Source organism: Lycorma delicatula, chromosome 8, assembly GCF_047948215.1.
Source record: "Lycorma delicatula isolate Av1 chromosome 8, ASM4794821v1, whole genome shotgun sequence".
Taxonomy (NCBI): domain Eukaryota; kingdom Metazoa; phylum Arthropoda; class Insecta; order Hemiptera; family Fulgoridae; genus Lycorma; species Lycorma delicatula.
Window position 1 is genome coordinate 96,116,377 of NC_134462.1, and position 16,698 is coordinate 96,133,074.

The 16,698-nt window shown below is 29.0% G+C and overlaps 1 long non-coding RNA gene across 5 annotated transcripts in view; it reads right to left on the minus strand.

Annotated features, from left to right (window-relative positions):
- The window catches only part of LOC142329460 (uncharacterized), a 39,331-nt gene extending 34,806 nt beyond the window's left edge, over positions 1-4,525 (minus strand). For all 5 annotated transcript variants that reach the window (XR_012757512.1, XR_012757511.1, XR_012757510.1 and 2 more), the window contains exon 1: positions 4,155-4,525. This is a non-coding gene — a long non-coding RNA (uncharacterized LOC142329460). The remainder of the gene's footprint in view (positions 1-4,154) is intronic.
- Between the last annotated feature and the right edge of the window lie 12,173 nt (positions 4,526-16,698).

The following is a 16,698-nucleotide window of genomic DNA, read 5'->3' on the forward strand; positions in this document are numbered from 1 at the left end:
ATTAATTTTATAATAAAGAGAAGGAAAAATAGTCAAGATAGTATGAGCTAGATTAAAAACTTAGAACTACACCTTCAGAATTTTTAACTAAGTATAAATTGGTGATAGCAAGACATCCTGGTGCTTCGCTGGTGTTGGTAGGCTTGATGAAAATAATCTGCTGAAGACGACGTTGACCGGCGAAATATCATGGTGAGATGTGGCTGCCTTGGTCGAGGGTATCCTCAAAACCAAGATGTCACAGGAATTATTACACTAGGGCTAGCCTTCATATGACGGATGGTGAGGGGACAGCCTGTACAAGGAGGTGGTTGGGGGCTCCCTTGGGGTCGTCACTACTGTCAAGGTGTGCAGGACTCTCCAACCCATCGGCTTGGGACCGACAATGACCTGATCTATAGTGTTTCTGACATTGGATCTAGACAGCGACCTCCTCCTCTTATTGTGGTGTTGTAGATCGAACCCCTACTAGACCGGTTGCTCCACAAGTGAATAGACGTAGAGAGGAAGAAGTTCCACTGTGAAGGGAGGCTACATTATCGTGGATAATGTGTTCTGCCAAAGCATGCATGGTGGGCAGGATAGGGATAGCCTACGCATGGAGGTGGTTAGGGGCCATTGGGTCGCTGCCACTGGTGATATGTGTAAGACTCCCAACACCGCCCTGTATATATAAACTGGCAGTCAAGAGGATTTCTTTTTGAAAAAGAAGTTTTATATATATTTGTGAAATCCATCTCCTAGACTATTATAATTATTAGGAGAGATTTCCAAATTAAATTATGGAATGTAAATTACATCCAGGAATAGACACTGATTCTTACCACAATATAGTTGTGTCTAAATGTAAGGTGAGGTACAGAAAACAAAGAAAAAATGGGATAATAAAGACCAAAAAAAATGAATGATATGAAATAAAAATTGGGACAAACATAAAGACAACTATTACAAAAAACAAGATTTTACAAAAAATGAGGAAATAAAATTAACAGAGGAAATAATTTTAATCAAGAAAGCGACTTCAAATAGAAATATGTCTAAAGAAAATTACATATCTTACATTGACATTTGAAATTTTTTCCACTTTTTAGCAACGTAACTGTTAAGCACAATGAACACTTTTCTTAGGATGTATCAGAGATGGAAACGTGCTTCCAGGGAAAATGGTCTAAAGATGCTTGCCGATTACTGTTGGGGAATGAAAAGAGTTGTTCCTGAGGATGATTCAGAAGAAAACTAAAGAAAAACAGATATTAGGTAAGGTACTTTAGGCTTTATAATTCATTAATCAGGTTTTCTTTAAATTAGCGTTACTAAATATGCTGACCTTCAATTTAATTTTGGTTAAAAAGTAATTTTTGTTTAAATTTAACATTATTGCGTTTTTTAAATTTTATTTGAATTTTTTGATTGTTTATTTTATATAACCGCTTAGAAGAGGGGGTGTGTGTATCTATTAAAATGATTTATAGAAGTAAATTTTATGTAAAATCAAGTCTGTAACACTTTTATTGAATGCTAGGAGAGAAATTATTTGAATTGCACAAAAAACAATGGTATTAAAACCATTTTTTTGAAGTGTAATTAATGGTAATATTTTTTAACATTACGGTGAAGAGAGCAATTTGTTTTTTTTTTATGAGGAAGAGTAAATATAATTCTTCTGTTTATTTAAATATATCAAGTATATACAAAATACAAATTTAGAAGATGGAAATGCAAATAATTTAAGTACAACTTTTTGTACACCTCAAACAATAATAAACATAATTCAGAGTTTATTAACTAAAGTAATAATTACAACCATTTTGGTTTTATTACTTTTGTAAAAGAAAATCTTACAATTTTGTTGAAAATAAATTGATGGAGAGATATTTAAAAAGGCCAGTCATTTGTTAAAAATGGAAACTGAAGCCTAATAAGTAAGACATTATCATTATTCACTTTTAATTATAATGATGATTTTATTGTTTGTAATATATATGCACAAATGTTTCATAATTAAGACTTTTAAAATTGTTATTTTATCATATCCTAAATTACTAATAGGAAGATGTTGATGAATTATTTTAAATATAGTTTAATAGAATATAATTAATTAACTGTGGTTTAGTGCAAATATTGTATTTTTCTTGCTCTTGACAACATAAGTGCTACATAATGTTTATTAATCAATATTATATTATAATAAGACTGTTTGCTGTCATATTTTTGTTTTTTTCGTGGTTGTTCTAGGACTAAGTAATATGCATTGTAACACTGGTTGTATAATGGTAATTTGCAATAATATGCTTCTGAAATAGTTAATTTTACTAGCTGATGTAAATAATTAAAATTAAAGAAAATGTAAGACATCCTTAACAAAAATAAAATGAAAAGTTCAAAAACATTATTTAAAACGGTTAAAAAAAGTTAGATAATTAATTATATATTGTGACTGACATTTAATTGGCTTAAAATAAATCGGTTTACTTTATTTTTGAAATAGGTTCACAGTTATACATTTAATGCTGTAAAATGATAAACACAATTAGGCTAATAAATATGTGAAATTTTACAGACTAATAATAATTTTATAACTATAATAAACTGGTTAACTAATAAACAGCTTGTTTGGGATATAAAGTACTGAAAGATAAGATTTGATTCAAAAGATAAAAATAAATAATCTAAAATGAATCAAATACAATAAATATGATTTTAAAACATAGCTTTATCAATGTAACTGAAGAAGTTAACCATATTTCTTCATGAAATCAGAAAAAGCTATTAAGTAAAAATACTTTATATCTAAATGTTTGTGAAAAGGCTCTTAATACAAGTATTTATTTACTTTTCTTTTATTTATTTTATTGAAGGAAATAAATAAAGGCCAAAGAGCAAATGAATTCAGTGTGAATATGAAAAATTCCATAAAAAACAATAAAACACTAATCATCGGTTTGGTTAAGGAAGCCAAGGTTACCAACTTATTATCTTTTTCTTCGTCTTACAAGAAATATAATGAAGATAAGAGACCGTGGAAAAAACTGAATAATGAATTAAGAAGAGCAACACAAAAAACAAAGAAGAAATGGCTTTATGAGACCACTCACATGAAGAAAATTAAGAAAAAACAGGATGGTATGAATTAATGTAAAAAAAGGTAAAAACAATAACATGGGATAAGTGAAGAAAAGGTACACAGACACTAAAGACAACACTCTTAATAAATATATATACACAAAAACAGAACAATGACCACAATGAATACACATTTAAATCCAACATAATGTTTGACCACATTCTAAAGAGATGTTTGCTAATATAAAAAAATTGCCAATAATAACATCAATTGAATCCAGGATGAAACAATGGCAGTACCAGTCATTGAACATGACCACAGGAACAATTAAAAATATGTCAAAATTTTAAATCTCATCAAATTCTGTTCAAAAGTTTATGTTTTCAAAGAAAAAAGGTTATCACTGTTAACTTTGATACATTAACAAGATATATAAAACTAAATAATATTTTCTGCAACTTTAACATTATATTCCTTTTAATTTTTTAATGTATGTTTTATAAAAGTGAAAAAAATGTTAGTAAAATATTTGATACTGAACAACAAAGGCAATTTACCTTTCTAAAATAAATAGCTACTTAAATGGAAACACAGGTAAAAGATTTTCTTATTAACAAAAACATAACTTTTATAAAACAAAAAACAGAAGTTCAATAAAATATTCATATTTAAAAGAAATAATAATTTGCAATTATATCATTTAAATAGAAAAAAAAATAGTCTTCTAATTTAAAAATAATTTTAAAAAACAAAAATTAGTCTTCAAAAGAATCAGCAACCCCCTCTTCAATTTTATTGGTACTTAAAAGTACGCATTTTTATTTTGTATTTTTATAAAGTAATCTATATATATAAATTTTATACAGTTTAAACTTAAATTACAAGAATAAAAACATATTTGGCTAAGCTAAAAATGGTAATTTTTAAAGCTTTATAAGTGTGTAAATGTCAAAACGTTTAGTTTTTAAATTTTCACAATTCTGCTAATAAATTAACGTTCACGTAATTAACATTAACCTACGTCCAAATAACATTATTTAATAGTGTATTATTTTTCTTAATATAAAATATTATTATCAGAAGTACTTACATAGTTTATATGTAGAAGTCTTCCTAAACTGTTGATTCATATAGAACACTACTTAACACAGCGAATACGCTAGAGAATTTTATTAATTTTAACTACGGCTCTGTATGTATAATGCAATTTATTGAATATGACAACGTTAATCATTAATAACACTGATACTAGATTAATAACTTATCAAAAACTTGTACGTATTAGATAAGTTAAAATATAAGTTTTATTTTTGGTTTTTACACCGATAATGGGGAAGCAATTAATAAACATATATAATTTTTCTTCAATGTAACAGTACATATTTTGACACATGCAGTTGCTTTGACAGATTGCAGCAAGAACCAAATGGTATGGGACGAAAGCAGAATCTGATCACACATCAGCTTCCAAATACAATTACGCAATATACGCTTTTAATGTAAAGATTACTTTACTACTACGTCACTAACATTACGTCACTACTACCAACAAAGTTACCGTACTTACATTTTTCTTCAACTCGTATCATTGTTTAAAGATATCTTTTTATATTATAAATGTTGAATCATTTAGTTTCAATTTTTGAGTTAATAGTTTTTTTTACATTCTATACTTTTAAACTACTTTCGATATATTTATTTAAATAGAAATTTTGTTTAATTTAATTAATAATCTTTTACAAAAAAATAAGAATTTCTAATTGATAATTAGATTTGCTTTGCTTTAATCCTTATTATTTTCAATTAAAATTGCACTATCTTAAATAAATTTCAAAGATTTTCTGAAAAAAGAAGTTATGACTTCAAAAATGTAATCAGGTATACTTAACTATGCTACTTTCTAAGCTGTTAATTGCCACCTGAATGGTTTTAACTAACGTTTAATGATTTTACATTCCAGGTATTCTTTATAACTGTATTTGAAAATATATTAAGTTTCAAATAGTAATTAAGTATGCCTCTAAGCACCTCAGTATACCTATGCGGCTGCGCCGGGGCCGGTTTCTGAACTACGGTTACTTCCTTAAGCTTTGAGGCAATATTTTCGAAACCATTCACGAGAGCTGTGAAAGCTGCTCGGAGGAATTCTAGACGAGGCAATAAGCTCCCCTTGGTAGCTGCACTGGTACTCTTAGGGTTTGCTAAATAGGAAAACAACCCTTCTATTCCGTCAAAACATCATGCATGGGCCAATGGGGCAGAGCTACCAGGCCTGCACCCGGCTTGTGAAAACTCTTCAATGATTGGGTTCATACCCTCCCGGGTGGTCACCCCTACATCCATTTTCGAACCAACATTATCTGAACCAGTGTTCGAGGAGGGCGAAGGAGAAGGCGAGTCAATATGTGTGGCTGCATTGTCTGAACGTGTGGGAGTTCCTGGATGCAGTTGCTTTGTCAACCGGCATCCGTAGTTTACTTAAGGAAAAAACTCTTACCGCATTGCCGTGGAAAGCTAACCCTGAGTACGGCTGACCACCAGCTAATTATTATGGCTCCAAGCGCTATAAAATGGTGGACTGGTCGCTAAGCTGTTCGAGGTTCAGTTGCCGTGTGTGGCACAGACATTCGGTCTTATGCTTTAGGGCGACCGAATGGAGTGGTAGCGGGAGAAATGCCAAGCAATCCAATATATATACTTTTATTTTACATCAATATATTTTCTTTATACTTTGTGTGTGTGTGTGTGTGTGTGTGTGTGTGTGTGTGTGTGTGTGTGTGTGTGTGTGTGTGTGTGTGTGTGTGTATATATATATAGAGAGAGAGAGAGAGAAAGCTGAGGAATGTGCAACAATATGGTTAAATTAGAAAGTGCCACGATTCTATCGGGTAAAAAGATTTAAAGAAAAAATATTTTTGGAAAATACGTGAGATAAAAATATTAACATATGCACATAAATGCAATAAAAAATAAACTAAATATGAAGAACCACATATGCTTGCGCAGATATTACTTTCAAAGCATACGGTACTTGTTTTGATGGAAATATTTATTATTTTCGTTAAAATAGGACGAAATTAAAAAAAAAAAATTTAACAGTAATTCTTTCATAGAAAGCTTAGGATCACTGAAGGGGAACATAGTTTAATATAATGTACTTCAAGCTACACACACACACACACACACACACACACACACACACACACAGAGAGAGAGAGAGAGAGAGAGAGAGAGAGTGAGGGAGAGAGAGAGAGAGAGAGAGAGATTTTATTAACCCCCTCTTAGAAACTGTTGAGTGCGTTATTACAGCCGAAAACCGACTTTATTCCGTTTGTTATTTACACACAATAAATAAACTATCTGACATAGTAGTTATTAAATCTGTGTCTGTTCAAATATTTCATTTTAACTATTGCAATGTCAAATTTTTAAATACGTACGTTACGATAGATTAATAAATCTATCGTAACGATAGATTTAATAACATCATATTGATTTGATTTAATAACATGTGATTCTGTGTTTAAAAAAATAAACCGTTTGAAAATAAAAACAGACTCAATATTTTTACATCCTCTTCATTTCATAATTAAAGAGAAAAAAAAAATAGATATTAATATGATATCAATCGAATTAATTAATTATTAATGACGAACAGATTATGAATATTTGTTTTAGTAATGCGTGAAGACGATAACCGTTAATTGCCGCGCTGTCTGGCCTGCGTCTCTTTGTTATGTAATGTTGTGTAACCCTTCCTCACTCCATCGTAGTATAAACGTTCAAGGTTAGACAGGCTACCACGTTAATACATCCCAGAATAGAGCAGAATTGAGTTTGCTATTTTATAAAATAATTAAATAAAGTCAACAATATCAGATAAAACGTTCAACTTTTCGCTTTCGTTCGCTTTCACCGTCTGATTATTTTTATTTATTTATTTTTGAATTTGTTATCTTTATATGCAAATTAAAAATGAGGATATTAAAAAAAAATTCGCTAATTCAAAGAGTGGAACCCAATACATTTAGTTTTTTTAATCTGGTTAAACTGTATATTTGTGAGCTGATGTCTAAGTTGACAATCGAACCCGAGACCTTCAGCGTTTCAATCGGTTCTTTCCAACATATTAATCAAACTTGTTTACAGATGATACTTAAGTAAATAAAATTGAACTGTGAAGAACAAATCGATTCCGTAATTAATATTCACATGAATATAAGCAATCTGAGACAGAAGCATTACGCAAGTAATTATTTGTAGCGACCAAGAGTCAATCCCGGGGCTTTAAGATCATGAATAGTGTTTTTTTAAAGACGATACTCGGATAAGCATATTATATGTGAACTGTCTCCAAGCTGAGAAAAAATCCGGACAAAATCGTTTGAGTAACCGTTTTTTAATAGCCAATATTCAAACAAGCATTAAACATATAAGCTAGTGTCCAAGCCGAGAATAGAACCCAAAACCTTCAGTACATCATTTGTTTTTTATATTACGGAGGTGACAAAATAGATAATGAAAATGAGACCCAACAAAATCTAATTTCATGTCACTTAATAGAATCTTTGGATTAAAGTGTTTCATTCATTGATAGCCAAGTATTATTTAAAAACAAAGAATTATATTTTAAAAGATCTAAATAAAATTAAATTAGGCTTTACGTGTATACTAAAGTTCATTTATAAGTAGATTCGTGTACGTGTATGCACGCGCGTACACACACATCCATTTGATTTGAATATTGAATGTTGCTGAACTGTAAAATATGGAAGTCGGTTAGATATGTTAACTTTGAACTTTAGAAATAATATTAATCATTACCTCCTTACGTATCATTCATGATTTTTGTAATCTATGTCATAAAAGATGCCCTGTTTTTTTAATTCCTGATTAGAAAAAAAAAAAATAGTGACACTAAACAAATTATTGATGCGCTTGCAGGTCTGTATTGACATGTACGAAATGAGTTTGATTACATACATAACAGTTTGTTAGATATAATTAATTAAGTAAAAATGTCATTATAACGCTGGCTGTTTTAGTGCACATTTATAAAAGGTATTTTAATATTTTATGTAATTATAAGTTCGTCAAGTCTGATAAATAATAACAATATAGTAAAACTAATTTAATATTAGACAACCTATGTGCGGATGGTGAGTTGTTAAAAAAAAAAAAAAAATTAGATGGAATAATTTTTTCATTACTTTAATTTTTAAAAGTACTCGTTAAAAGATGTCTGTTGTTGGCGGTCGCGCCGTGGTGGGGAGAAGACACAGTGTAAACAGAGATGGTGAGTTAAAAAAAAATTAGATGGAATAATTTTTTCATTACTTAAATGTTTAAAAGTACTAGTTAGAAGATGTCTGTTGATGGCGGTCGCGCCGTAGTGGTGGGAACACAGGCAAACATAATGAGTGCAAACAGAGAAATAACTAATCAAGCCAGCAACTCTAGTACTGGACTAGCGGGAAATTGTCGGTTAGCTAGATTGATTACGCATACGCATTCAGTTAGTGCCTCGAGTTAATATTCACTCTTTTTTAACGTAACCTAATCCAGTTGTTAACGTCATCCAGTTTATATCTTTTGTATGAGACGTCTGTTATTATTGACAAAGTGAGTTTTATTTTTTTAATTAATATTATTACGGAATATTATAACATCTTTGAAACAATAATTCCCATTTGTTGTATTCAAATTATTTATTAGATTAAAAATGTTAGAACTCAGTTTACACATTTATTTTTACAAAATAAATTAATAATTATTTACTGTCTTTATCTGTTGACAATGTATCCAAATAGTTCTAAATAGTTGCGAACCAGAATCGCAAAAATAAACAAATAAAAATGAAATGCGTTATATGCTTGGCTATATAGGTTATTTGGCCATTAACTAGGGAAGTAAACTTTATTGTATATAAATTTACTGATGTAAGCCAAGTGTATTTCATGTGTTAGAAAGAGGTTTTCAACATGAAATTTATCATATCTCATTTTAGATATATTAATTTTTAAGTCGGATCAGTAAATAAAATCATCAGTAACTACACTGAAGGTTGATTCGTTATTAGGAGGGACCCTACTCGGAATCAAACACGGGGCCTTCTGTTTAACAGGCAAACATACTTATGCCATCGAATGGATAAAAAATTAACAATCTTTAATTATAGCAATTTTATCACAAATTACATGAATAATTTTTAAAGAAAAGTGGTGTATTTAAATTACAAAATAATTTGTAGAGAAACAATGTTCACTTTTCGCAATCATAAATAAGCATAAAAATATTGTTACAGATAATTTTATTTTTTTTTATGTTTTCTATTCATTCGTTTAAATGAAAGAATGTGTGTTATTTGTACTGAAAAGAGTAGTAACATTCCTAAATAATTATTCACCTCTGTAAAATTAACAGAACTAGATTTTTTTTGCTGCACAATACGAGTTTACAAGAGCCTCATTTTACTTCCCGATAACTTTTTTAAGAAATTACAAAACTATTTAATAGGTAATAACCTATTCATTCAAAATAAAATAAAATATCTTACTTTACAGAACCGATGTTAATCAGTTAATGAACTTTTAATGATTAATTATAAAAAAAACGTGAATATTCTGCATCTTCAATTAATATGTACAAATGTTATATAGCTAAATGATTTTCATTAACGCTTTCTAAATATATATATTTTATAAACATAATAACTTAACATATTTTTAAAGGTAATTATGCCATTGTTTTTATGCGTCGTTGAGTGACGTATTACTCAATTCCGCTGTATTCTACTTATTATATACCAACCACAATAAAAAAATCATTTAAATTATTTGTTCTGTTAAAAAAAACCTAATCTTATGAAATACAATAATTAAAAGAGAGTGAAGCATGTTGTGTGTGTGTGTGTGTGTATATATATATATATATATATATATGAATGCTAAGCAAGAAAGGAAAACATTCCCATCGGTAGCGTTGTCAAAAATATACTGCTCTACTGAAGCTTCTGGGTTTGACTCCCAAGCAGCTTAACGTTTATATACCAATCTCAGTTATGTTGTTAATTATTCATAAATGAATATATGCTCAGGAATAATACAAAAAATAAAAAACAATCTTTTGCTTGTAAAGAAAGCAACAAAAATAAATAATAATATTAAAATGTTCAGGTCATTGCCTTAAAAATAAACAAATCATGAAGATCCGAATAATCGAATGTTAAATATATATTTGTTTCCAAAATAATTACTTCCATCCAGACATTTAAACGTAATTTTGGTTATTAAAAATTATTTTTTTTTGGGGGGGGAATTGAAAGCAACGCACCATTCGGATAAATGAACATTAGAAGTCCGGTTAATTGCGAACCATCTAATTAAATACTTTATTATAATTAATTGAACGTGCATTAATTCGATATTTGAAGTTTGAAGTTTCGTTCGATATTTGAAGTTTGAAATTTAAAAAAAAATATTCTTTATTCTGATAAATTTTCGCGTGTACAGTGGCAGAGTTTAGAGTATTTAATTCAAGGATATCAGGTTCGAATCGTAATGAGACTCATTAAAAGTGGTTGTACTGATGTACAGTTCCCATTCAACCAAATTGTAACAGACACGTTATCTACTGTGATGAAAAAAAAACATTCGAGGGTCGGAATGGAATCATCACCTTCTTTATGTGCCTTTGGCTGCGAATTGTAATAGCTCTATGTACGTTGTCTCTTTTCTTCTCGTTAGGAAAAATCGTTAGATCAGAGGTTAAATTTTATTTATATTTTTAATTTAACGTTAACAAGTTTTTGTTGTAATTCTAATGAAAAATCGTCCTATACTTTTTCACTTACGAAAAGACATAAAAAAATTTAATCAATATTTTAGAAAAAATCGTCTAACATTTTATCAGTAATTCTTGTAATTACAAAGTTTTAACAAAAATATACTTTGGGCGAAAGAATTAAAAAAAACCACAACAAATGTATGTTTGTTCAAACAGCCTACGGTATTATGCACGCGCGCGCGCACACACACAAAATAAAATTTATTAAACTGAAAATTATCGCTAAAATAAATAATTTTTCTTTATAGAAAGCTTAGAACTGATGAAGACGAATAAATTTCAGTATAATAAATTAAAAGTGCCACGATTTTATTGGATACTAAAAATTAATTATTTCTTAAACTTGTAAAATAAATATATTCCTATACTTACATAATTTCTTTAAAGTAAATCGTGTATTAAGGATCGGATAATCGACTCTTACACAGATATTAATTTCAAAGATACGGTGTCCATTTTGATGTAAATATTTAACTGTTATTTTGATTAAAATAGGTAAAGGATATTCTTTAACCGATTTTTTTTTATTTATAGAATGCCTAGAATCACTGATGAAGAAACTTTTTACTGTGTAATAGATTATAAGATACCACCACTCTATCGAATAACAGTATAATAAGAATGAAATATATAAAATAATATTATTAATATATGTACCTAATTCCATACAAAAATAAACTAGGTATGAAGAACCTGATAATCAACTGTTCCGTAGATATTAATTTCAAGGTATATTTATTTTGATGGAAATATTTATTTATTATTTTCATTCGGATAATTAAATATTTTTTATACGTTTTTTTTTATTGAAAGCTTGGAATCACTGAAGAGGAACATTTTTCAGTATAATATACTTGAAGCTATCAACTATATCGTAGAATCATACAGTGAAAATTAACTATTTTTGTAAAATATTACTATATATACTTAATTTTCTTAAAATTAAATTGTGTATGAAGCACCGAACAGTAGACTGTAACATTCATATTAATTTAAAAATATATTTATTTTTATATAATTATTTAATCATTATTTTGGTCATAATAAAATTCTTAGATGTTAGCAATAACTTCAAAATTGAAAACAACACACACTTTTGGATAAGTGATTATTAGAGCAACCGGTTAATCGATAATCGTATAATTAACATTACTAATGTAATTAATTGAACCTCATATACGTAAATGAATAAAAGAAAGGTATTTTCATACAATTTTTAAAATTTGAAATTCTTTAAATATTTATAATTTTTCTCATGATTGGCTGAAGTGTACAATGTACAAGCTTTTGTGTACAATTGCAGCGCTTTGGGTTCTTAATTCAAGGATCGGGTTCAAATCCACTAACAGTCTTGACCTAATGGATATTCCTGTGGCCGACTCATTTAATACGGATACCTACCCTTTATAATGGAAAATAAGGCTATTTTCCTAGATTATGATAAAGGCCGTCGGGCGTCGTTATGGATTCATTACAATCTTGCGTACCCCTTGGCTTCGAAATTTGAAGCTCTAGCTATTCACTTTTTTTCTTCTTCATGGTGGTTCAGGGAATAACTTTAATTTTAACTTATAATTTTCAATAATATATATTATTATTTTTTTATTCTAGAAAATTATATCATTTTTCATAAGAAAAGTATCGATCTACCAATCAAATTTTAAGGAAATTTTATCAGATTTTATTTGTGTAATTACAAAATTTTGCTAAAACAAATTTTAAATGAAAAAAAACAATTATACTTTTATAGGAATAGTTTATTTAAATTACAAATATAATTAAAATTATGTGCGTGCGTGCCCGCGCACGTGAATAACACATACATACACATGCACGCGCACACGAATAAATAAAGTAATGTATTATTTATTAACAGATATTAATGAAACTGAAAATTACTTCAAAATTATTTACTTCAAAATTATTTAAATGAAAAAAAAAAATATACTTTTATAGGAATAGTATATTTAAATTACAAATATAATTAAAATTATGTGCGTGCGTGCCCGCGCACGTGAATAACACATACATACACATGCACGCGCACACGAATAAATAAAGTAATGTATTATTTATTAACAGATATTAATGAAACTGAAAATTACTTCAAAATTATTTAAGACTACCCTTCCCGTTGGTTAATTAACAGCGTGTACTATTCTTAATAGGTAGGTTGTATTTGAAAACTCATTCATTTTACAAATGAATGTAATCGGCAGGTGCTATGTTGCCATTTAAACTGATTATTTTTCCCTCGTGGCACCAGTACCTTCTTAATTCGGTATCGAGGTAAATCGCTACTACGCTGCGTTTGTCTTAGATTTGTATAGAATAGATCTTGCTAAGCTATCAATAAGGACAATGTAAAAAAAAAATATTTGTAATATTTGAGGTAAAATTTTGGTATTATTTATTTTTTTAAATTTAATAACCATTCAATTGGTCATTTTATTATTGTTTATTAAAAAATTACAATTTTTCTAAAATATTTAAATTGATTTTATATAAGATTAATATACTTACTTGATATTTGTCGATTTTATTTGAGATTTTGGGTAGTTATATTTTATGTATCAATTTGAAAGTGATTGGCGCAAAATTACGGCAGTTATCGTGTCCATAATATAAAATAAGTGAGCCATAATATAAGGCTACTATCTAAGGCTAGTCGTTTTTGAGCTATGCGAGATACATACGTACAGACGTCACGCCAAAACTAGTAAAAAAGGATTCAGGATTCAGGGATGATCAAAACGGATATTTCCATTGAAATCTGAAAACCGAAATTTTTCGCGATCATAATCTACTTTCTTTACTTCGTACAAGGAATTAAAATCTATTAACACGAAAATTAAAACTAATGAATGCAGTAATCTATATTATTAATATAAGGAAGTAATAATAAATAAAAAACTAACATTAGTAAAATAAAAAGATGGCTCTGAACAAAATTTACTTCCTGTGATAACTTTGTACGTAGTGATGATTGTGTGAGGGAGTGTGCACGTGAATGCGACAAGATGGCAAAATTTCTGGAATGTTCCGACTCTCGTCCTTCTGGTTCGCGCCATAATTCGTCAACAAAAAAGAACTGCGTGTGTCAAAATGTGATACGTTGATGAGAAATTATATTTTTTTATGATATTATTACCTGTTCCATTATATAAAGCAATGTAGAGAAAATAAACCAAACTTATATATATATATTATCTAATCTTTTCTTTCTGATAATTTGTTAAATTAATATTACTGTTATTAACGATTAAAGTTGTCAAATACACCAAATAATATTTATTTCTTTACGATCTGTAGCGTCGTTATTAAAGCCGTATCAAATTTTGATTACTTACTCAGTATATTTAGGAATATTTTAAATGAATCTAAACGACCATTCAGAAAAGAATTCAACGTGTAAACCGGGTAAGTTCTTTTAATAATATTATTTTATATTAAGAAAAGTAGTACGCAATTGAATAATGTGATTCGCATGTATGTTAATATTAATTACAATGTTAGGATAAGTTAGCAGTAATTATCGGAATTTAATGAACTAAACGATTATCATTGCACACTTGTAAGGCATTAAAAATTGATTATTTATAGCTTAATCAAATATATTTTAAATTAAATAAAATTTATATAATTACTTTATACGTAATAAAAATAATTTGCTTTCAAGTACCGTTACACTAAAAGAGGGGTTTCAGATTCTTTTGTATACTAAATTTTTTGTATTTAATTTCTATTTAAATGTGCTCTAATAATTGCTACTTATTAATTATTTCGGGTGTCAATATTTTAATTAAATTCTGATTTGTTTTTTAAAAAAATTTAGATTTCTGTTAATAACAAAATCTTTTATCTGTGTCTGCATTTGATGATTAATAAATTAGCTATCTATTTTAAAAAGGTAAAATGACCTTTATTGTTGCATGAAATACTTTAAAAATATTTTCTCGCAACTTACATTGATGTGTTCTTCAGAGCAAAACGGTCGGTTTTTATGTTAGATGGTCATATTTATTATTAATTTTTTTTCAACAAAAATTTATTCTGATTTTCTAAAATATTTTTTATTAAGCGTGATAACTTACAACATAATAAATGAATGCAACTTTTAAAATTCACCTGCATGTATTATCTAAATAACATAGGCAACAGTACATAAACGGGTAATGATGAGGCCTTCAATTATTTAATTTTATGTAATATTCAGTATGTATATATATATAATAACACAACCGCGCACGTAAACATGATCATTTCACGTATACATAAAAGCACATTCGCGTGCGCGCTTCTGTTATTTTTTTATTTTAATTTAAAGCAGAAATTTAAAAAATCGAATAGTGCAATTATCAATAGACATGTAATGTCGCCTCCTCTATGAATCATGAGACCTTGCCGTTGGTGAGGGGGCTTGAGTTGCTCAGGGATACAGATTAGCTGGACCGAAGGTACAACCATATCGGAGAGGTATCTGTTGAGAGCCAGACTAAGGAATGATTCCTGAAAGAGAATGGTAAAATAGACGGAGCATACAGGAAAGTTAAGGAAAATTTTGGGGTACATAAATTAAAATCTAATAATGTGTTAAACAAAGATGGTACACCAATATATAATACGAAAGGTAAAGTCGATAGGTGGGTGGAATATATTGAAGAGTTATACGGAGGAAATGAATTAGAAAATGGTGTTATAGAGGAAGTTGAGGAGGATGAAATGGGAGAAACAATACTGAGATCTGAATTTAAGAGAGCATTAAAAGATTTAAATGGCAGAAAGGCTCCTGGAATAGACGGAATACCTGTAGAATTACTGCGCAGTGCAGGTGAGGAAGCGATTGATAGATTATACAAACTGGTGTGTAATATCTATGAAAATGGGGAATTTCCATCAGACTTCAAAAAAAGTGTTATAGTTATGATACCAAAGAAAGCAGGGGCAGATAAATGTGAAGAATACAGAACAATTAGTTTAACTAGTCATGCATCAAAAATCTTAACTAGAATTTTATACAGAAGAATTGAGAGGAGAGTGGAAGAAGTGTTAGGAGAAGACCAATTTGGTTTCAAGAAAAGTATAGGGACAAGGGAAGCAATTTTAGGCCTCAGATTAATAGTAGAAGGAAGATTAAAGAATAACAAACCAACATACTTGGCGTTTATAGACCTAGAAAAGGCTTTCGATAACGTAGACTGGAATAAAATGTTCAGCATTTTAAAAAAATTAGGGTTCAAATACAGAGATAGAAGAACAATTGCTAACATGTACAGGAACCAAACAGCAACAATAACAATTGAAGAACATAAGAAAGAAGCCCTAATAAGAAAGGGAGTCCGACAAGGATGTTTCCTATCTCCGTTACTTTTTAATCTTTACATGGAACTAGCAGTTAATGATGTTAAAGAACAATTTAGATTCGGAGTAACAGTACAAGGTGAAAAGATAAAGATGCTACGATTTGCTGATGATATAGTAATTCTAGCCGAGAGTAAAAAGGATTTAGAAGAAACAATGAACGGCATAGATGAAGTCCTACGCAAGAACTATCGCATGAAAATAAACAAGAAGAAAACAAAAGTAATGAAATGTAGTAGAAATAACAAAGATGGACCACTGAATGTGAAAATAGGAGGAGAAAAGATTATGGAGGTAGAAGAATTTTGTTATTTGGGAAGTAAAATTACTAAAGATGGACGAAGCAGGAGCGATATAAAATGCCAAATAGCACAAGCTAAACGAGCCTTCAGTAAGAAATATAATTTGTTTACATCAAAAATTAATTT